The 24,254-nt window shown below is 39.9% G+C and overlaps 1 protein-coding gene across 47 annotated transcripts in view; it reads left to right on the forward strand.

Moving 5' to 3' along the window:
- The window catches only part of NRXN3 (neurexin 3), a 1,789,124-nt gene that overhangs the window by 758,655 nt on the left and 1,006,215 nt on the right, over nt 1-24,254 (forward strand). The gene's annotated exons all lie outside the window — the stretch shown is intronic.

The following is a 24,254-nucleotide window of genomic DNA, read 5'->3' on the forward strand; positions in this document are numbered from 1 at the left end:
CATTTTTTTATTGTCACATTGAAAAAGTACCAACAAATCCTAAATAATTTTGTGTTGATTATACTAAATTAGAATAGTGATGGCTATAATCATTTGATCCCTGAGGCATTAATAAAAATTCATCAGTATTTTGTGCAGAATATGTATCATTACCCTTGAGCTTAGGAATGATTATTAGTAAGTCTGATTAAATCTGCAAGGAGTGACACAAGCTATCTTTAACCCACTAATGACAGGGCCATATTGTAATTTTATGATGAATGAACACAGTGTAGCAGTTTATAGCACTTGGAGAAAATAAGAAGCCTGCATTCGTTTTCTTGATTGGACTGCAAAGTAGTACAGAGAAGCTCATAAGGAATGCTACTTAATGAAATAGTGTCCCTGCTGATTGATGAACCAGTCATAGCTTCCAAATCTTACAAGACAACCAAAACTGGTGATCTTTTTATGATCAAAAATTTCATTCAGTGACATTTTAAAGATCATGAATTCCTAGATGCAGAGCTACAAAAGTAAAAACACTACCACTAGGCATGCATATAGTGTCCTTATCTTTTCAAATGTTTTACATTTTTTATTTTCATACCAGACTTTTTACCATTTGTTTTCTCTGTAAGAAAGCTAAAGCACATTATAGTTGAGACATTTGCCTAAAGTCACAAAGTCACATAGCTAGTCAGAAAGACAACACTGCAAATCCAAGGTCTTGATTCTAAGGCTAGCACATTTTTAATCTCATTAGAAAATTAATTCATTTTATTATTACAGATAGTTTATTGCCTCATGTTATCTTAAATATTCTCTTTACAAAAGATGTCTTTGCTGTATTTGATAATATTAGAAGCTTTTATTGAACAATGGATCGTTGTTAAGATTTAGTTTTTAGTTGAGTGGTAGACTTCAGGACATACCACCCAAAATTTATTTTTTTGGCATTTGAAGAAACAGCAGAAAAAGGCTGTTCAAAGTGGAATAAATGGTTTTCACCCCTTCTTACCTGAAAGAAGGCATAAAACCTAGCTGACCATCCCTTGGAAGTAGGGCATTGTGCTCTCATTCCAGGGAGGTCCTCCTTCTAGCTGGATAAAAAGGAATGCCCTTGTCCCTGAAGACAGAGACACATAGGAGAATCTGAGCAGACTTGCTGACTTGGTCCCAGTTTCAATTAGATCCTACTCCTCTTTGCCCAAGCTTGCTTCTCCTTTGCCATCCACACTTCATTAAACCTAATGGTAAAAATATACATGTTTCCCTGCTTCCTTGGATCTTCCTTTCTGAAGGCTCCCATGTCACATAACACACATCAGATAAATTTTGTATGCTTTTATATTATTAATCTTTTATTACAAGTGCCTCATACATGAACTTAGAGGTAGGTGAAAAACCTTTTCTTCTCTCTAGAGGCAAAACCTTCTGAAATCCTGAGGTGATTTATAGCAAGTTCTATCCCAGAATAGGATCTGATACTCAGTGGTAGCTTCATGAATTTTCATTCCTTTTCTTCTAAATCCCATTTTGATGCTGAGATCTACTTTGTGGTAAAAGGAAAAATTTTTAACATCGTTAGTTGCCCCCAAAACTATATTGATAGCCTACATTATCTTATCATTAAGACTCTGTTCACAGGGAAATACTCAGTACCAAAGTATGAAAGTCAGAGTACAGGCTGGCGCCACGGCTCAGCAGGCTAATCCTCCACCTGCGGCGCTGGCACACCGGGTTCTCGGGGCGCCGGATTCTGTCCCAGTTGCTCCTCTTCAAGTCCACCTCTCTGCTGTGGCCCGGGAGTGCAGTGTAGGATGGCCCAAGTCCTTGGGCCCTGCACCCCATGGGAGACCAGGATAAGTACCTGGCTCCTGGCTTCAGATCAGCACGGTGAGCCGGCTGCAGCGGCCTTTGGGGGGTGGGTGGTGGGAAACCAACAGAAAAGGAAGACCTTTCTTTCTGTCTCTCTGTCTCACTGTTCACTCTGCCTGTTAAAAAAAAAAAAAAAAAAAAAAAAAAAAAGGCAGAGTACAGCTGAACTCCATTTCAATACACGGCCAGAGGAGTTCATATTTTGTATCCATCAGAACCACAGTATTTTTACTTGACACACAGCTCTGCAAGTGAATGGCACCCCATTTGTCAAAATTAGCATCATAATGGCATTTTGTTGAATAGCCTGAATTTAGGGCAATCAGAACTGAAGAATCAGAGTTACAGGATTCCTACAGGTCTTGAGTGGCATGTAAAAGATTAAGTTCCTTGGAGAAGATAAATCCAGAAATGAATCACTGTAATTCAGTGAAATACTGTACATGATATAAAGGATATATGTAAGAAATTGTGAAAGTACCTAAACCAGAGAAAAATAAAACCTACCCTGAGATAGTGAAAGGGACACTTCATCATCATATTAAACAGTCAGGGACTTTGGAATCATCCCTGGTATGTCCTTTTCCTTCCCTGAAAATACCAATCAATTCTCTGTTGATTGCTAATTTTATCTCTAATCATTTCCCTGTTCCCTCTCCTTTTCTTCACCTATCACTGACCTCAGGGGAGTCTCATCATCATCATTTATAATGCGATGATTCATTTGGTATTCCCACTTTCAGCCATGTTATTCAAATTGTTAAAAACCTTAACTATGACTATAGCTCCTGCTTGCTTGAGACCCTCCAAAGCCTTCTTGCTGCCTATGGGATGTTTAAGTTCATGGTTCTCTGTGATCTGGCTGCTTCCCTCATTTGCAGCTTCCTCTCCTGATGGTGCTGTAAGCTGTGAAATTGTGGTTTCAAAAGCAGTATACTCCATTTCATGTCTCCATGCCCTTTCCTCTTCTCATAACACCTTCTCATGTATTTCTCCAACAGGATGAGTTCTGTGCATGTTCAAGTGTCCCTTTTCGAGAGTGATGCTGCAGCTCTTCTCCCAACTGGGATTTCCACTGAGTCAGGTGCACCTTAGTATATTTTATCTTATTCAATCTGTTAAAAAAATATTCAGTGATACTTGTTAAAGCATTACAAGGAAGGTTTTGTTTGTGTATAGGGACCACTTCATGATAGGTCTAGGGACTGCTACATTGGGTTATGTAGCAGTCCAATGTACCAGTCCCCAATGTAGCAGTCCCTAGACCTATCATGAAGTGGTCCCTATACACAAACAAAACGTTCCTTGTAATGCTTTAACAAGTATCATAGATAGAAATTGGGGTCAACTTCAAATGTGGCATGGGCAAGTGAATATGTATAAGGAGTAGAGGTGGTCAGTGGATGAAATTGTAGTATGAAACAACATCAAAGTTAAGGGGAACTCTTGCTAAACTCATATTGTTCTTGCTGAATGGGCTGTGGTGGTCAAACACCATCTGAGACTTAGAATGAAGAGCCTAATTAGATTCAGAAGTTGACCAGATATTGAAGGTGGGGGATTTGGCAGGGTTCTTGCTAAATAGGAATTGCATAGATGGGCCTAGGTGGTAGTTCAGGGGACTGAGTAACTAACATTTATTCAAACAAAAAATCTTTGTCATTGTTTTACCACTAGGCATAATATTTGGCACACAATAGTTGTTCAACCAATATTGATTCATCTGATCATATGAATGATATGGATGGAAAAGTATGCTGTTTCTAGGACAATAAGTATAGAAATAACATTGTCACATACAAAGAGGCAAAAAGTCAAATAGTTTTCTATAACTGAGCAACAAATTATCACCAACATAATGCTTTAAAACAAAACCCACTTTTAAAGATTTCTTTTTTTCCTTTTTCTTTTTTCTTTTTTTTTTTTTTTTTACTTCAAAGGCAGTGACAGAGAGAGGTAGAGACAGAAAGATATCTTCCATCTCCTATTTTACTCCCTAAATGGTAGCAAAGGCCAGGGCTAGGAGAGGCTAAAGACAGGAGCCAGGAACTCCATCTAGGTCTCCCACATGAGTGGCAGGATTCCAAGTACTTGGGCCATTTTCCAATGCTTTCCTAGATTCATTGGCAGGATCAGAAGTGGAGCAGATATGGGACTCAAACCAGTGCTCCAGGATGGAATGCCATCATTGTCAGCAATGGCTTAATATGCTGTGCCACAACATCAACCCCAAAACCGTTTATTACCCTTGTAAGTCTCAGTTTCATAGTCCAGATGGACATAACTGAGTTTTCTACTCAATTGGAGGCTGTAGCACCAGCATCCCATATGGGTACCAGTTTGAGTCCCAGCTGCTCCTCTTCAGATCCAGCACCCTGCTAATGAGCCTGGGAAAGTGTGGAAGATGGCCCAAGTGGTTGGGCCCCTGTACACATGTTGGAGACCTGAAAGAATCTCCTGGCCCCTGCCTCCTGGTTTGGCCTGGCCCCAGCCTGGCCGTTATGGCTATATTTAGATTGAACCAGTGATTAGAAGATTTCTGTCTATTCCTCTCTCTCTCTCTGCCTCTCTGACTCTCTGCCTCTCTGTAACTACGTTTAAAATAAATAAATCTTTTAAAAAATGATAATTCAAGGAAATGTACCAGTATTGAAGGAATCTTAGGGCTAATGTCAGAATTCTGCCTATCAAACTCAGACTTTAGAGTGAATTGAATATGTAACTAAAAGAAAATGAGAGAAAGACTATGCCAGAAAATATCTCTGGTGGCCTTGTCTTAATCTGTTTTTGTGGCTGTAAAAAAATAGCTGAGACTAGGCAAAGTGTAAAGAAAGGAAGTTGATTTGGGCTCATATTTCTGGAGGTGCAGAAATCCAAGATCATGATACAGGCATCAATTTCTTTCCATGCTGCATTATCTAGGGGCATAGAAGGAGAAGGGAAAACAGCTGGATGTAGAAGTTAGGGACTTATTCAAGAGTGAAAGCAAGAGGCAAGAGAGAGGCGGTCTCGCTTCACAACAACCCAGTCTCTTAGAAACTACATTATTCCCTTCCAGAGGGTGGAACACCTTGACCTGTTTTATGTCTTGAAGATCCTACCACCTGTCAACACTATTGCATTGAGAATTAAGCTTCCAGCACATGAGTTTTGGGAGACCAACCATATGGAAAACATAGCAGGCCTTCTTAAAAAAAATCATGAATTATAATTTAAGAAGGCATAAGGGGTTAAGAGAACTTATAACTTAATAAGACTCTTTGTCCTGGGAAAATAAAAGACTAGGAAAATTGAATAATGGAGAAACTAAATATGGAGATCTAGAGGGATGTATTGGAAGTGTCAGATGGGAAGTGGGGAAAGATTAAGGCGGCACGGGGTTTGTTGGCTGATTGATTGGCAGAGGCAGGGAACATTCAAAGTCATTGTTTCTAGTAGAGCGACTACAAGTGGAGTTGGTTTTGAGTATTCCTGAAGAACTTGGAGGGGGAAATCATTTTTGGCAAAACAGTGAATCTCAGTCTCTTGATCCTGACTCAATTTTGTCTTCTCTGTTGCCGATGTTACCTTATTCCAGGAAGAATTTAAAACAGCTCTCTAGGTGTGGGCATTTGGTCTAGTGAGATGACAGTTAAGATGCTTGTACCCTTACCAGTGTGCCTGAGCTCAGTACTGGCTCTTGTTCCTGATTCCGGCTTCCTTTCAATATAGACCCTGGGAGACAATGGTGATGACTCAAGTGTGAATTCCTGCCTCCTGCATGGGAGGTCTGGATTTATTTGCCAGTTCCTGGATGCAGCCCTAACTGTTGAGGGCATTAGAGAGTGAATCAGTGGATGGGAAAGCTCCCTCTCCTTCTCAACTTTAATAAGTAAAATACAAAATAAATAAAGTAGCTTGCCAGTAGAATTCTGCTATATACTTGCCAGTTTATAAAGATTTGGCCTAAAGCCATCAGGAAGAAATGTTTTATTTTTAAATGGAGAATGAACTACACACAGTTGTGTTTCCTAAAGTTGTCTGATTGCATGGAGTTGGTAGCAGTTTAAAAGGGCAGTAACTGAACCTACAGCTTTAAATTCTCATTTGGATCCATTATTTGATAATTTAGACTACTTCAAATCTGGACCATTTATGCATATAACAAGTAAATAACTGAATGCACAATTTTAGAATCCATTAGAGCAGCTGAAAGTATGTTTTTCTTTATTTCTATATGCTTTGAGTAAACTCTGCCCACCCTTGTAATCTATACGTTACTATTTCTGGAAATCTCTCTGTATTAGTCCATTTTCAGTGGCTCTAATAAAATACCTGAAAGCAGGTCCTTGATAAAGAAAAGAGATTTATATAGGTCATGGTTTTGTTGGAGCTCTGGTGCAGGCCCAGTGGCAGATGACATCATGATGGGAGTGTGTTTAGAGGGAGAGACTTATGGTAAAGCTGGGAGCCAAAGACTGAAGTGGTCACTCTTGCTCTTCTGTAACAGTCCTCTTGTGAAAACTAACCAAGGTCCTATAAGAGTTACGTTAATTCTTTCTCATGGCTTACCCGGCTTTCTAATCACTTCCAACTCTTGAACGTCCCACCACCTCCCAGCATCACCATACTGGGGAAATAAGTTTTTCACACTTGAGCTCATGGGAGACACGCTATCTTGTTTCTACCCTAGATGGGAATAAACTAATTTATTAAGTTAAACAATAATGTTTGCTTAAATAATTACAGGATTCCCAAACTTACAGCCTTCCTGTTCAAGTGTTTCATCATCAATTTTTTTTAATTTATTTTTTAATTGAGAGTCAGAGTTACACATAGAGAGAGAGGAGAGGCAGAGAGAGGTCTTGCAGACGATGGTTCACTCCCCAATTGGCCGCAATGGCCGGAACTGTACAGATCTGAAGCCAGGAGCTTCTCCTGAGTCTCCCACGCGGTTGCAGGGGCCCAAGGACTTAGGCCATCTTCTACTGCTTTCCCAGGCCACAGCAGAGAGCTGGATCGGAAGTAGAGCAGCTGGGTCTAGAACCGGCACCCATATGGGATGCTGGCGCTACAGGCCAGGGCATTAACCCACTGCGCCAGAGCACCGGCCCCAAATTCTTTAAGACTTCCTAAAGTCCAACTAAAACCGCTTTGGTTAATAGGAGCTTTAAATTTAAGGATTTGAATTTTTGTTTAGGCTGCTACTTTGTTGTTTCTTTTTAAAATGTGTGACATTGTAGTAAAATTTATGTGAATTCATTTGTGCTGTTTGAATATTTAGTAGTATAGAACTATCTTGGCCTATATGACTCATCCAAATGGAAAGAGGGAATTTTGCAATTGGAAATCCAATCATCTTCTCCATTAGCAATGTTGACTTGGATTTGTGGACATCAGTGCTGCTTAATCCAGTATAATATGCTCCCCAGTTTATTCTGTCAAACTTTTCACTGTTAGTTGAGTCTCTTCTCTATGTTAAGCTGAAATTGGCTTCTACAAAAGCAGCTCCTATTTGCCTTACTGTTCTTGGATTGTCTCTCCTCAGTTGCATATCAGTGGGTTCCATTAAATCTTTACTGATTTTTAAACTGAACTTCACGTATATTTAAATCAGATCATTATATATAATATATATATAAACTTAAATATTCATGTAAAAGTTAAAAGTGATACAACAGAAAAACCTTGATCTAATCTCTCCCCACCTCAATCTAGGTTTATTACTTTCAACTCCTTTAATTGTTTGTTCTGCATTTCCCTCTGTATTTCTAAATAATGTGGCTATCTTTTGTCTTGTTTTTTTTTTTTTTTACATTTCATGCATTAATATTCATGTTAGACTTTATTTTCTAAATGCCCTCAATTTTCTGATCCTTTCGTTGGATAAATCTCTGCTAACAAATATACACATGTATTTTGTTATTTTTTAAGAATTTTGTGTTTCATTATTTTCCCTATTATAGCTTTCAGTTTGTGCTTTTAGATAATGGAAATTTCATCTCTCTTAGCATCTTAATAATACAGCTTTTGAAATTATTTTTGTTCCCTGCATAGCATCTCTTATTTTTCTTCCTGTTTGTCTTAGTCTCTGGTTTTTACGTTTCTTTTAGAGGCTGCCTTACCATGTCTGGTGGATCTTGACTTGTTGTTGTCACTTAATAGTCACTGTAACAAACTAATTTAAAACTATATAGTTATGGAATGTTTTTAATAGTTGGTGAGATTCACTCTGGCCTACTTAGGTGAGGACCTAAACACTTTACAAAGGGACTGTGCTTCTTGTCTATGGATCTTTATGTCCATGTCTGTAGGTCTTTTCTCTCAAGTCATTCAGCTTCTCTAGTAATTCAGGTTTTCTAGTCTGGGGGAGTGGGCGGGGGCAGAGCTTTGAGAACTGAGGAAGAAAGGGAGTCAGGTAGCCAAATGGGTCTCAGGGCTCAGAATGTAAACTTAAACTGAATCCTGCTGTTTTCCTTTTGAGTTCACCCCCTCTCAGAGCCCACTGTCCTTGAGTCAGATTCAAAACTATTCTCATTTGGATGGCTTGAGTGTCTCTATTTCTTGGGTCTTGCCACAGTGGAGAGGGTATCTCTGTGTCTATTTGATTACAGACTTCTACTTCAGCTTCACATTTTCAGCCCTACTTCTCACCTCTCTTTTTAGAATACATGATGCTTTGAATGTCTGTCTCTCCAGGGGTCTGCCTTAAAATACTCTTGTTTATTGCTGCCTTTTTCATTTGCATCCATTTGGTGTTCAACTGTCTCTGTCCTCCTATCAATTCTAAATAAATATACTTTATATCTCCCAAATCTTGTTCAAACTTATTTTGGTCTATTGTCTTTGAATCTCTTTTGTTGCTGCAACTTTTTTTTTAACTTTCTGCCATTTTGTGGGGTTTTAAAAGGAAATGCAGCATAAAAACTTGTGTTAGTGCCCGTTATTTTAATGAGAAGTTACCGTAATTTTCTCAAACTTGAATGTATAATTTGGAATCTGGTCTTCATCTCAGCACCATGTTTGCCCTCATGAAAACCACAATAAGCAGAAATGAATGTGGTCATTGTTCATTCCGACCCTTGTTGCTTGCTTTATCATAGACATGAATGGCACCAAACATCATTTTGGGTAACTATAAGGAAAACTATTCTTAGTGATCTCCTTCTTTCAGACCTCATGGAAAAAAATAGAGAAATAGAGGTTGATAAACAACAGCAAAAGTATGTTCTTTGGGAGGGAAAAGTATACTCTTATAGACAAATGGCCCATGTACAGACATCTACTTCTCAAAATGTGGTCATTGGACCAACGCATGGGATTCTCCTGGCAGCTTGTTCTCAGTCCTCCTTCCCCTCACTGGAGCAATATCTGCAAGTGCTACTTTCAACTGGTTCAAAAGAAAGACTTTGGTTATAAAGAACAAGAATCTTCCATTATTACACCTAGGTTCAATGCACAGCAATTTCATCATCCAAGGTTTGAGGTCATAGATACCTAGTGAAGTATTGGCTTCTGAATACAGTTGATCTTAAGAACCTTAAAGTTTGATTATTTTTAGTGTACATTCTTCTTTGTCCTATAGTGTCTTTTTAAAAAAGACTTATTTGTTTGAAAGGCAGAGTTACAGAAATGCAGAGGCAGAGAGAGAGAGAGGACTTCCATCCATTGGTTCACTCCCCAAATGGCTGCAATGGCCAGAGCTGGTCCAATTCAAAGCCAGAAGCTAAGAGCTCCTTCTGGGTTTCCCTTGTGGGTACAGGGGCCCGAGGACTTGGGCCATCTTCCACTGCTTTCCCAGGCCATAGCAGAGAGCTTGATCGAAAGTGGAGCAGCCAGGACTCAAACCAGAGCCCATATGGGATGCCAGCACTACAGGTGGTGGCTGTACCCACTACGCTACAGTGCCAGTCTGTGTTTTAATTCTAATTCAGTAGATGTGGAAAAAGACTGTTTTTAGAACTCCTGAGATGTTCTACTCAGGTTTTGAATTGGCATGGAAGATACTCATCCCTCTTCATCATGATGTCTTTCAGGAACCAAATGTCTTCCATTTGCCACACATATTTCTTTAGCCTTCACCATTCAAAACTGAGGATCTCCCATGGCTGGTCCCGTTGTTCCCATCCCTATCTTCTGCCCAATCACATATACTCTCTCTCTCTCTCTCTCTCTCTCTCTCTTTTTTTTTTATTTTTTTTGACAGGCAGAGTTAGAGACAGAAAGAAAGGTCTTCCTTTTTCTGTTGGTTCACCCCACAGTGGCCACTGCGGCCAGTGTGCTGCGGCCAGCTCACCGCGCTGATCTGAAGGCAGGAGCCAGGTGCTTCTCCTGGTCTCCCATGTGGGTGCAGGGTCCAAGAACTTGGGCCATCCTCCACTGCCCTCCCGGGCCACAGCAGAGAGCTGGACTGGAAGAGGAGCAACCGGGACAGAATCCGGCACCCGGACCGGGACTAGAACCCGGGGTGCCGGCGACGCAGGCAGAGGATTAGCCTATTGAGCCACGGCGCCAGCCCACATATACTCTTGAGATTTATGTTCAGTTGACAGAGCACCTGTTTCTACCCAGGACAGCCCCCACATTTCCATTTTTCCCATGCACTTCATGCCATTCCTAATATCTGTGCTTAAATGTCCAGCTGTCTGCTTGCTGTCAGGTCTTAGGTTCTGACATTGATTTTTGTCTGAATCAAGTCTGGGATTCAGAATCAGAAGACTTCAACTGATGCAGGAGAAATGCCCATAAGCCTTGAAGAGTGATACAGCTCAAGGATTAATGCAAGAGTCATCTTGTAGAATACCTGGATGCCTGACGTAATCTGTCTCTCAAGGATGTCAAGGCCAAGAGTGACAACTGGTGAACGCAACTGTGGAACAGACTTCAGAGGGGAGAGGTTTGAGCCTATTCATAGGGCCAGTTGGTCATGGAGAAAATTCCAAAGCCAGATGAACACAGATGACTGTGGAGTAGAGAGGTCCCTGAACCTCTGTTGATAGAGCAGGAGTTAAGAGTTGACAGTGTTTTTATTTTATTTTCTTCAGAAAAGAACAGTTTGTTCACTTTTTCTTTTAAATTCTGGTGACTTGAACAGAATTAACTATTGATAAAATTTTCATTGAAAGGGATTATAAAAGACAGTTGAAAATAGTAACTTTTCAGTGGCTCACGTAGCATCTTGCTGAAGAGTTTAAATCAGAAGCCAGTTGAGATATCTTCTATTACTGACAAACTTTAAAGGTTCTAGTACTGGCAAAACAACTAGATCTGAGCTAAATGAAAAGACATAGCATGACCAGCTGGGCCAGGAACACAGCAAACTTGCTAATTAGTCTGGAGGAAGCCAATTGCCCACATTTTTATGGACTGCTAATTGCTAAAGTAGCAGCTTGCTCTAAAGACAAAAATAACAGCAAGATAGTTTCTTGAATATAGTGTAAAGTGGCCTTTGGACCACTTTATATTTCATCAGCTTTAAAAATATAATTCTTAAACTTCCAGCATACACTGCTGTTGATAAAAACACACTTTGGAAGTCAATTATTCATTTCCCACTTAGACTGCTAGATGAGAAATTATAGTGAATATTTTACTTTGTGCTGGGAATTTATATTAAGAATTTGATTTTAAAAATACCAACACTCCATTTGAATAATGTTTCCCAGTGTGTTTTTAGACATTTCCCCAATAAAAAAGCTAAATACCTGACTTAAAATAGGTTTACTCTGAGTGGTTTGTTCCTAGAAATGCTTTTTCAATTTAGTTATATGTTGGAACAGAACGCCCTTAAGAAATGTATTTCAACTTTTCATGTGGTTGCAGCATTCATTGTGGGTGCCCAATAAATATTTGTGAAAAAATATGTGAATGAGTAAATGAGCAGGTGTGTGAAGTTTTGTCTGCATTGGTAGGATGGAGTTTCACATTTTAAAGAATAATAGAGAACACTGAATCCCTCTCCATTATTTTGAGAATCAGGAAAATAAGATAGAGTGGATAAGCTACTTCTCTGGGGCTTCACAACTGGTTTGTGGCAGAACCAGGCCTGAAACCCCTTTCTGATGTCAATCAGTCCAGCAGTCTTTTCATGCTAAGCTTATTTTGGTTCCCCTTAAGAGAAGAATGAATTACTTCTGCAGGGCTGATTCTGACTTGAATCACATCAAATCGGCAAAGCCTGGCTTTGTTAAAGGCTCAAATGCAGAATAACAAAAGTAAAGCATCTTAAAAAAAAGCCAAAGTAATTAATGCATTCAGTTTTATTAAGAAGTAATGTTTTCAAAGGCAGAGAAGAAAATAAAAAACTGCACCATGGATTTAATTTGAAAGTCTGAATGTCAGACAATATGGAGGAGGTAAGTCCGCCCTTAGGAAGTATGACTACTTGAAAGGAACAAGCAGATTTCCTCCTCCTGCAGCCAATCAATAGAAGTTCATGCATCTGCAGACGTATTTACCTCTTGCATTGGTAGTTGAAACCCCCTAATTAGATTCACAGCATACTTAGACGGCGCATAGTAATTATATGTGGCAAAGCAAATTTGATGAAGATCGAAATAAGTAGATGAATATTTAGACCCAGCAATACCACTAATGACCCAGAAACTAGGTAACATTTCTTTACTGGCAGAATTTATGAAGAAGTAGCTGTGAATTGTTTGTCTTCTTAATTAAAGGTTTGGTTGCATTGCCAAAGTGTTGTTAATAATGGTGTAGTCGCTTATCAAATATGTGATCCTGCCTAAGTTATTTATTATTCTGAGCCTAATGCTTCTCGCTTGTAGATAGGTTTATAATGGCACCGACCACATGGGGTTGTTGTGAGGATTAAATGAGAGCATAAAGGTAAGGTTGTGCATTGTGCAGTCACATAAAAAGCACTCAATAAATGTTAGCTGTTATTACTGTTGTCAGCCACTCCGGGGGAGCTATAGTGTAAGAAACCATACTTCCATTGCTGGTGCACTGCAGCCTCAGTAAATCATTGTTTTCTCCCTGGTCTGCCATACAATTTGTGGATATTTCTTACTGCAAGAGCCTTCCACAAGGGAACAGTGAAATGTACCTCAACAACTCCTTCTCACTTGGTATTCAGAACATTTAGTACAAAGCCACAGTTCACAAGTGCAATGTGTACTATTTAATCTATACTGTCTAGGAAGGGGAGGTGCACTCGGCTGATCACTTTGAGGTTGAGCAAGCTTAAACTCTGAAATGTTGTTTTGAAATCACTTAATATTCTCTAAAATTGAGACTATCATAACCATCACACTAGGACACCATACTGATCATTTGAGGGAATATGCTTATTTGTAAACTCCATGCTGTTGAATGAATATTAGCTACTGATATTCTCTCAGGGCTTTTTTTAAAGAAATTTTTTAAAATTTATTTATTTGGCAAAGTGATGGGGGGATATGGAGAGAGAGAGAGAGAGGGAGAGAGAGAGCGCGAGAGATCAATCTTCTGTCCACTGGTTTATTCCCCAAATGACTGCAACAGCTGAAGCTGAGCCTGGCTGAAGCTAGGAGCCAGAAACTCCATCCTGGTCTCCCATGTCAAGCATTTGGGTCACCTTCCACTGTCTTTCCGGGTGCATTAGCCAGGAAACAGGATTGGGAGTGGAACAGCTAGATCTGGAACCAGTGCTCCCATATGGAATCCTGGCAAGTGGCAGATTAACCTGAGGTGTTAAAACTCCAACCTTGAGCTGAAGGTTTACATTTAATTTTCCCTCCATATCTGTAGCCTTTCATAAATTCCCCATTCTCCATCTAGATATCAACTCCCCCACCTTTCTACTCAATCCCTTTCACCTGATCCTCCCTGATACCCAAAAGACCACTGACTTGTAGAGCACTAATGCATGTTTATTTTATTCCATCTACTACACCTTTAGAAAGAAGATCTATCTCTAATTGCTCTCAATGTCACCCATAGTTCATGACATACTATCTTAGCTAGAGTCAGCACTCAACAGCTCTTGGTTCATGAGTAGATGAGCTTTTGTGAACCCATATGCAAACTCATTTCTGTGAATTATGTGGAATAGTAAAAGGAAATAAAGACTCAATTGCAATTTTATTTTTTCAAGAAAGCAAATCCCTTAGGATTAGAAATTAATTAGAAGTTAACTCATCTTTTATTCTTTCACTTCAGTATTCAGTAAATAAAGACTTAAAATCTTGCAGGTACCAGGTGCTATGGTTGATGCTAGGAATTCAGTTCAATATAAACTAATAGTTCTACCCCCTGAAGCTTGTTTATAAATACTAAGAAATAGAAAGGAAATAACTCCAAAGCTTTCTTTTTTTTTAACTTTTATTTAATGAATATAAATTTCTGAAGTACAGCTTATGGATTACAATGGCTTCCCCCCCATAACGTCCCTCCCACCCGCAACCCTCCCCTCTCCCACTCCCTCTCCCCTTCCATTCACATCAAGATTCATTTTCGATTCTCTTTATCTACAGAAGATCAGTTTAGCATACATTAAGTAAAGATTTCAACAGTTTGCTCCCACACAGAAACATAAAGTGAAAAATAATAGATGATTTTTTTTAAATGATGATGAAATCAGATCAGACCTATTGTCATGTTTAATCCCAGTGAGAGTCAAGTTGGGAATTGATAATTTCTTCTTCTTCTTTTTTTTTTTTTTACAGAAGATCAGTTTAGTATACATTAAGTAAAGCTTTCAACAGTTTGCACCCCCATAGAAACACAAAGTGAAATATACTGTTTGGGTACTCATTATAGCATTAAGTCTCAATGTACAGCATGCTAAGGACAGAGATCCTACATGAGGAGTAAGTGCACAGTGACTCCTGTTGTTGACTTTACAAATTGACACTCTTGTTTATGGCCTCAGTAATCTCCCCATGCTCCAGTCATGAGTTTCCAAGGGTATGGAAGCCCCTTGAGTTCTCCGACTCTTATCTTGTTTAGACAAGGTCCTAGTCAAAGTGGAGGTTCTCTCCTCCCTTCAGAGAAAGGTACCTCCTTCTTTGAAGACCTGTTCTTTCCACTGGGATCTCACTCACAGAGATCTTTCATTTAGGTTTTTTTTGTTTGTTTGTTTGTTTGTTTTTTGCCAGAGTGTCTTGGCTTTCCATGCCTGAAATACTCTCATGGGCTTTTCAGCCAGATCGGAATGCCTTTAGAGCTGATTCTGAGGCCAGAGTGCTGTTTAGGACATCCGCCATTCTATGAGTCTGCTGAGTATCTCGCTTCCCATGTTGGATCACTCTCCCCTTTATTTATTCTATCGGTTAGTATTAGCAGGTACTAGACTTGTTTATGTGCTCCCTTACTCCAAAGCTTTCTGTTGCAAACTAAATATTTAGATCTTTCTTTATTTTAAAAAGTCAGTAAAGATTTCTAACTGCTTTTTCTTTCCATTAAGTCCATTAATTTGGTAATTTGTACGATTAAATTTGGCTATAAGAGTAGGTCAGAAAAAATAAATTTTCTGGTTTAAAAAACCCAATAGCTGCTAGGTAAACTTTGCTTTGAATCATTTTTATGATCACAAGTAATTGGGCATGTCCTGTACAGTTATAAATAAACATACAAGAATACATTGATCTACTTTCCTTGAGAATGCATTTTGAAAACCACAGATAAGTTACTTAAATGTACTTCACTTAGTAAAAAGTCCAAAAGGCACAAGTAGTCCTTGAAGAATATTTTTACACAAAACAGTAAAATTATTTAAAGAAATCCCCAGGTGTTCATTTTTATTTAAGATTTTACTTACTTGAAAGACAGGAAGATAGGGAGAGAAATAAAGAAAAAGAATTCTTCTATTGTTGCTTCACTCTCAAAATGCCCGTATCAACCAAAAATTGGGTCATATCAAAGCCAGGAGCCTGGAACTCAATCTGGATCTCTCATGGGGTTGGCAGAGCCATAATACTTGGGTCATGGCTGCTGCCTCCCAGGGTGCACTTGAGCAGGAAGCTGGACTTGGAAGAGGAGCTAGGACTCAATACAAACTCTCTGATATGGGACACAGACATTTCAGATAGCATCTGAACAGCTGCACTGCATGCCTACCTCAAGAACACGTGTTTTAATTAAGGTGTCATAAACAATCCTGTGCTGACATGGAGGCAGCCATTATTATGCAAAATTAACTTCTCAGTTACTGAAATGTGTTTAGGTCATCTGGAGTGGAAGAAACTCTATTTTCACTTGTACATACCAAAACTAATTTATTTTTGATGCCTTCCAATTGACAGAAAAAACTAGAATGTCAAACTTTATTTTTTATTAATTTCACCTGTTTCATTATCTGTTTTTAAATATTCGTTCTCTTTCAAAGACTGAGAGATGGAGAGTGATAGAAAGATCAATGCAGAGAGATCTTCCATTTGCTGGTTTACTTACCAAATGCTTGCAACAGCCAGGACTGGGCCAGGCCAAAGCCAGGAATCCAGGACTCAAATCAGGTCTCCCATTTGGGCACCAGGGAACCAAGTACTTGAGCCATTACCTGCTGCCTCCTGGGGTGTGCATTAGTAGGAAGCTGAATCAGAAGTAGAGTAGCTGGGACTCACAGCAGACACTCCAATACGAAATGAGGATATCCAAATTGATGACTTAGCTGCGGTGCCAAATACCTGCCCATTGTTTCTTATTTGTAATTCACAAGTAAAAATTATATATGTGTATGTATAGTACAATATGGTATTTGAAATATATATTCATCCATATTGTAGAATGGTTAAATCAAACTAATTAAGATACACATTATCTCACATGCTTTTCTTTTTTTGTGGTGAGAAATCTTAAAATTGACTCTGTTAACAATTTCAACTAAATACATTGCTAGTCAGTGCAGTCTCCATGCTGTACAATGAATCTCTTGAACTTATTTGTCCTATCCGAAGTTTTATATTGTTGGACAAGTATCTTCCAAATCTCACCCCCACCCTCAACCTGCTCAGGCCCCTGGAACCACCATTCCATTCTCTGCTTCTATGAATTTACTTTTTTAGAGTCCATGTATGAGTGCACTCATACATGGATACTTGCCTTTTGGGAATGCCTTATTTAGTTAACACAGTGTTCTCTTGCTTCATTCACGTTGTCACAAATGACTTGGAGAACCTTCTGCCTTTTTAAGGCTGGCTAGTGTTTTGCTGTGTATCTATAACATGTTTTGTTTATTGATTTACCCATCAGTAAACACTTAGGTTGATTCCAAATCTTGGCTGCTATGATTAATGCTGCAATGAAGATAGGAATGCATATACCTCTTTGACATACTGATTTCATTTCCACTGGATATATGCCTAGCAGTGGAATCACTAGATCATGTCATAGTTCTATTTTAAATTTTTTGAAGAACCTCCATGCTGTTTTCCATAATGGCTGTACTAATTTGCATTCCCACTAACAGTATGCAAGGGTTCCCTTCTCTCTACATACTTGCCAACTGTTACCTTTTGTCTTTTTTGATGACAGCTTTTTTTTTGTTATCTCCTCAGGATATATCTCCTTAGTTTTCATGAACATTTACCTGATGAGTGATGCTGAACATCTTCATATACCTGTAGTCCATCTGTATATCTTCTTTGGAGAAATGTCTATGTAGGTCCTTGGCTTACTTTAAGATTCAGGTTATTTTCCTGCCATTGGGTTATTTTAATTCTCTTACTTGTTGAATATTGACTCCTTATCATGGAATGTCACATTTTGAAAATGAGGAATGGATCTCTCAAGGTAGCTTCCTTACTTTCAAAGTCCAACCCTCCCCACACTCACCCCCCACCTCTCCACATCTGCCTTTTGATGGCTGTAGGAGTTTATGAGTAAGTCATCCAAGCTGTGTAGTGCCTATGCCATGTTTTTCCACCCTAGGTTAAGGGACTCACTGATGGGAAACCACCAAGCTGATTTCCTTCTTGTACGTGTCAAGGCTGTGATAGGAAAATTGTGACATTCTCCAGTGAAGTATTACAATGTGGTTAGGGAGCCAGTAGGGAATGGAGAAGCACCCTTTTCACTGTTACTACTTTTATGTCTGAAGGTGAAGGGGAGGGAATAGTTACTTCAGTCAGGACACAGAGTACAGGCTGTGACTAGGAGAGGGCAATTGCACCCTTCCTCAGAGAGGTGCAAACCCTGTACCCTGAGGTCTGGCAAGGAGGAAACCAGGGGAATCAGTACCCCAACCTCATTTCATTGCTGCCTCCCATTTGATGAAATTGAGGAAGATGAGCTTCCCAGAAAGTAGAGTTGGGTGGCAAATGGATCCACAGGTCAAACAGAACACCAGGCACGTGTGTTATGTATGTAATAAGGGATGTGTATGTATTATATGTATGGCACATATCTTCACAAGCCAAAAACTTTCAAGCAAGTTTTCAGGTATTACTTTTCTAATATTCATGGATCCTATTGAGGTTGATCTTTACTGGTGTCACGTGGCGGCACCACAAAGATATCAGTGCAGCTGTGTTCACAGACATCTTTTTTATTCCAGCTCACTAGCCCAATTTCCCCTCTGTACATCTGTTCTAAAGAATTTTTTTCTTGTTGGAAGAGAGCCGAAGTGAAACTAAATAATGAATAACTGAGTGAAAGAGTGAATGACTGAATTGGAGAGGGGCCAAAAACATAAACTGGAAGTTTCTCAGCAATTTTAAAAGGTGTAAGAAGGTATCATAGCAAGCCGGCGCCGTGGCTCAATAGGCTAATCCTCCACCTTGCGGCGCCGGCACACCGGGTTCTAGTCCCGGTCGGGGCGCCGGATTCTGTCCCGGTTGCCCCTCTTCCAGGCCAGCTCTCTGCTATGGCCCGGGAGTGCAGTGGAGGATGGCCCAGGTGCTTGGGCCCTGCACCCCATGGGAGACCAGGAAAAGCACCTGGCTCCTGGCTCCTGCCATCGGATCAGCGTGGTGCGCCGGCCGCAGTGCGCCGGCCGCGGCGGCCAGTGGAGGGTGAACCAACGGCAAAGGAAGACCTTTCTCTCTGTCTCTCTCTCTCACTGTCCACTCTGCCTGTCAAAAAAAAAAAAAAAAAAAAAAAAAAGAAGGTATCATAGCAGTTTAAAATATGAGGGAAGTAAAGACAAGGAGATACAACCAAGGGCAAAAAAGAGTTCCTGTAGGCTGTGCATTGGACTGGTTTTAATATCCTTCAAGAAACTTGGGTGAAGAATGCAATCACCTTTTGTGTTTCTTTTTGTTAGTGGACTGTGTGTTTGAAGGAGGTGTGGTTCATAGACTGAGCCACATGATTTCTGCAGTTATCAGGGTTGCCCTTTCTTCCCATTCATTGCAAGTGAGAATTGAAGATGTCCAATGCCTGAGCTGAGAGCACACACTCAAAAGCACATCTAATACTTCAGCCCAGATTTGTGGACTACAGATTAATCCACCACAATTCAGCTATAGCTTGAATTATAGTTACCTTGGCTGAATTTGTTGAGTAGCATAGTTTGTTTGAGATAAAGATTTATTCTAATGCCTGGTAAGCGTGCAGTACATAACCTCGTTAGATGGGTAAGGTAGCCCTTTATATCACTATATGACTTGTGTAGAGAGGAAAGGTTAGTACTGATCAGCTGCTATGAGTCATTCGAATGAATAGTTCTGTAATTGAATCTTGCTTCCTTCACTTATTTTTTTTTAATATAATGTCAATGTATTCCTTAAAATAAGAACTGGATTTATTTTTTTTTTCAGCCTATTTAATGATGACATTTTCCTTTTTAGAATGTTTTTCTCCTAATGGTTTCTAGTTGCTCTTAAAACCTTGATTGAATCCTGGTGAAAGTCTTTGTGTTAGATGCCACCTGTGATCCACCCTTACTTTCTTTCATTCACTGGCTTTCATAACCAGAAAGTATTGATTAACGAGGTGTTTATGCTTAGTTTTAAGAAATACATCAAGTTGAGCTTCGTTCCTGGAATGGGGAAGATAAGTTCAAGATAATAGCATAGGTGGGTAGGAATTATCAAGCACAAAGGATCTTACAGGTATTTGACCTGTGAACCTTTTTTTTACAGGAAGCCCCTTAAGTGCTTTCCAACTTTCTCTCAAGGCCAAACTCATTTCCACAGTTGCTCACTTTCCTGATTTGGATATGATCTTTTTTTCAGGTTTCTAGACATATTAAGACTACTAGACTTGAACCTGTGGCTCTGTTTTCCTAGTAATTCTAAATTCAGGACTTAAAGAAAATGTAGGTTACATTAGTGACAGAAATGACAGACATAGAAGTGACACACACACTACATGATTGTAAATTAAAATTGAGTTTCTTTGTTCTCTTTAATCATAGATCAGGGCCGATGTTGTGGCATTACAAGTTAAGCTGCCACCTGCGAGTGCTGCGAGTGCTGGCTCAGTGCTGGCTCCACTTCTAATCCAGCCTCCTGCTAATGTGCCTGGGAAAGCAACAGAAGATGGCCCAAGTACTTGTGCTCCTGCACTTACATGGGAGACCAGAAGGAAGTTCCTGGCTTTGGCTTGGTCCAACCCTGACCAATGCAGACATTTGGGGAGTGAACCAGTGCATGCAGTATTCCTACCATTATCTTCTTCCCTAATTCCTTCTAACAAAGCAGTTAAATAAAAATAAAGAAAAGCACTGAACATATATGTTATTGAATAGGAATCTTCCCAACCATTATGGCACCTCAGTTACTTGGTGCAAAGTATAGCATGTATTAGAAAGTTAATCAATACTCATGAGTGATAAAATGCACATACATTCCTTGCCTTCTTCCCGTCTTCCTTTCTTTTCTTCTTTCCCTTTTCTGTATTTCTTGACCTTTTATTCCTGATCACAAAGATTTTCAGTGGCTCTATGTTCAACTAGGCCCTGTGATCACTGATCGAAGAATCAAAGATAAATGCAATCTTGAGAAAAGACATAGCAAAAATAAAGACAAGACATTGCTGTGGAGTATTAATAAACATTTCAGAATTACTGGTGTCATTAAAGTGCTTACCAGTCCTAGGAAGGACTAAAGAATCATTCTGTGGCCATCCGTCAGACTTGAAGGAGTCACTTAAGGAAACAGAGGTTTAGCTCCGTTGTCATCTGGGGACCCAGCCTCGACAGAGTGCTGCCTTTGGGGCCCAGACTACGGACCCTGCATAGTGGAGATGATTTTCAGCTGAAGCTGTTGGCCACTTTGAATTCTTCATCTTCTTAAAAAAAAACTTTTATTTATTTGAGAGGTAGAGTTTCAAAGAGAGAGGGAGAGACAGAGAGAGAGAGGGCTTCCATCCACTGGTTCACTCCACAAATGGCCACAACGGCTGGAGCTGGGGTGATTGGAAGCCAGGAGCTAGGAGCTTCATCCTTGTCTCCCACATGCAGGGACCCAAGCACTTGGGCCATCTTTTGCTGCTTTCCGAGGCACATTGTCAGGGAGTTGGGTCAGAAAAGGAGCAGCTGGGACATGAACTGGTGCCCATATGGGATGCTGACACTACAGGAGGAGGCTTAACCAACTACACCATAGCACTGGTCCCGCTGTGAATCATTTTATAACATAGCCTTCTATCGATGGAATATGTCTAGTTTTGTTTAGTTTTCCTGTAATTCTGTCCATGTCTTTATGAATTGAGCATGTACCAATCCAACAGGACTGGTTGCTTTATGTTGGACACTGTACCAATCACATAGATATTATTTGAATTCTCATATTGGCCCTGCTAGATATTTACAGGTACAAAAATTTATATTCATATAGGGAGGGGCAGAGCCAGAATTCAAATGCAGATTTTCCTGACTCCAAAGCTTGTTTAATCAACCATTTCAGCTGGTGATTATTTGTTTAGGCTGTTGACAGAGAAAGATTAGTTAATCCTTTCTAGAAAAAAAAGGATATTGTATTCTGAGTATCCAGCTTTGGTTTTGGGCATAGGGTGGGTGAAGGGCTGACATTAGCCATTTGCTGCCCTTTAGAAACATAAAGTTACACATATCTTTTACAAAAATATTTATTTGAAAGGCAGAGTTAGAGCAGGAGACAGATGGGTCTTCCATCCTCTGGTTCATTGACCAAATGTCTGCAACAGCCAAGGCTGTGCCAGGCTGAAGGTAGGAGCCAAGAGCTTCATCTGGGTCTCCCACCTGGGTATAAAGGTCCAGACACTTGGACCAACTTCTGTTGCTTTCTCAGGCACATTAGCAGGCAGCTGGATCAGAAGTGGAACAGCTAGGACTTGAACTGGTGCCCATATGATTTGCCAACATTGCAGGTGGTATCTTAACTTGCTGCACTAAAACACTGGCCTCAACTTACACACAATTTATAGTGACTTTGTCAAAATGGGTGATGAGGATTGAGATGCAAGTATATGAGTACCTGATTATCTTCCAGGGTTCAAGACCCCTAGGTTGTTTCCAAATGTACTATAGGAGTTCCAAGAACTGCTTAAATTTTGAGTATTCCATTAATGTGAAGATTCAGCCCATAGGCTTGATCAGATTTTCTAGGTCTGTAACCCCAAGGTTAAGGAATATGGCACTGTGTTATGTGGTTTCTTGTCCCAGACATGCAAGAATGTGCTTGTTTGATCAGACTTTTAAATTCTTAAGATAAAACAAGGAGCGTGCTTCCCCCCTCTAAAGTGAGTCTTCAGAGAAATCATACAGGCTCATTGAATGCTAACTGGGAATCCCTAGCCTCAGTGCAGTCTGGAATAAAGAAGGGGATCCTGTTTAACATAGACGGAGCTTTGCAGTGTGGTGCTGATTCAGGTTCACTGAAGGGGAAAGTGGCATGGGAAACAAGAGCAAGATTGCTTCTGATTAAAGCCTGAGGGAGCTAGGAACAGGTTCTCCCAGGGGTAGTCAGGAGCTCTGTTGCTGGAATCCCAGGCTGTGTGGCCACAGTGCATAGGGTGAATGTACCTCCTGTTGCTCCTGATTTTTTTGCGAGATAGAGCCTCAGGGCCCCCTGTTTATATGAGGCCAGCAAAGTGGGGTCCAGTTATCACACTGTAGACTTAAGGAGGGGCAAACAAGGCTTAAGTAGCCAAAAGTCCTAAAAGAGGCTTCTCAAAGCCAGTTACTCACTTTTCAGAAAGATCATTTGTGATTGATTTTTCAGCTGCTGTATACAGTTCATCATTCACCTTTAAGGTCTTGAGGCTTTGACTCATTTAAGGAACATCGGTAAAGAAAGGGATCATGATTCATGAAATGTTGGACGTAGGGAGTCCAGGTCCCTACAAGAGATCTTCTGGACACTACCACTTAAGAGAATCTGTTCTATGTCTGCATTGACAGTGATCTCAGACACACACACACACACACACACAGAGAGAGAGAGAGAGAGAGAGAGAGAGAAACTTTTTATCTGTTAGTTCATTCCACAGATGCCCACAAGGGGTATACCAGGCCAAAACCAGAGCTTCATCCAGGTACCCATGTGAATGGCAGGGACTCAAGCACTTGAACTATCACCACTGCCTCCCAGCTGGAGGAGAGGCAGAGAAGCCAGGACTCAAACAGGTACTCTGGTGAAGGATGTGAACATCCCAGGTAGTGTCTTAACTTGCTGAGCTGGGACTGCCCTGATGGCAGGTTTGGGAAATAGGGTAGGTGAAAGGTGGATATTAATTGTTTGCTAATAGAAGACATTTCTTCCCCATAGAGTCAGTTGATAATGGACATTTTCCTAGAAACAACAAAAGAGATACGTTGTTTCCAAATGAGAGTAGAGTTTTTATTTAGCACAACTCTGAGTAACCTTTAAAAGATTGTTCTTTCCTATTTCCAGGAAAAAGTGACAACTGACCTCTTATTTAAAAGTGCATGGAAACTCTAAGTCATCTGTTTCCTTTTTTTTTTCTCTATTTCTTCTTCTGCTACCCACATCTATTTCTTTTAATATTGATCATTATTAGAATCTACAAAGTTCATCCAAAGTTATTCTGTTTCTTTTCTTTTGTGAAAAAATTTGATGAAGTGGATTTAAGAAAATGCATTGTAATGCAAGTGTACAGCCAGCTGCAAGAAAGAAGTTGTTAGAATCATTGATACCAAGATCAGATCCTTAGAAGAGCTTGCAGTCTGGTTGGGGGAGAAATTGCAACACACACACACACCCCAGATTTGGTACTGGAATAAAAGAAACACTTTTTAATTAGCTCTGGTCTTATTGAACTGTGTGACCATGGATAAGTCCCTACATTTCTCAAGATGACTTTACTCATCTGGAAGACAGGGAGAAATCTTATTTCATGAGGATATTGGTTGTGTCAGTTGGAATCACACCAAAGAAAATACCTAAAACACTCAGTTCTATGGGGAAGATATTATCATGCACAGAGGTACAAGAGGGCTACTTTGTTTTCATTTTTAGAATCTGATTTTCATATTGCCAGTTTCACTTTCATGATATTTAATATGACAACCAGAAAATCTCATTACAACGGGA

Source organism: Oryctolagus cuniculus, chromosome 20 (genome assembly GCF_964237555.1).
Source record: "Oryctolagus cuniculus chromosome 20, mOryCun1.1, whole genome shotgun sequence".
Lineage (NCBI taxonomy): Eukaryota > Metazoa > Chordata > Mammalia > Lagomorpha > Leporidae > Oryctolagus > Oryctolagus cuniculus.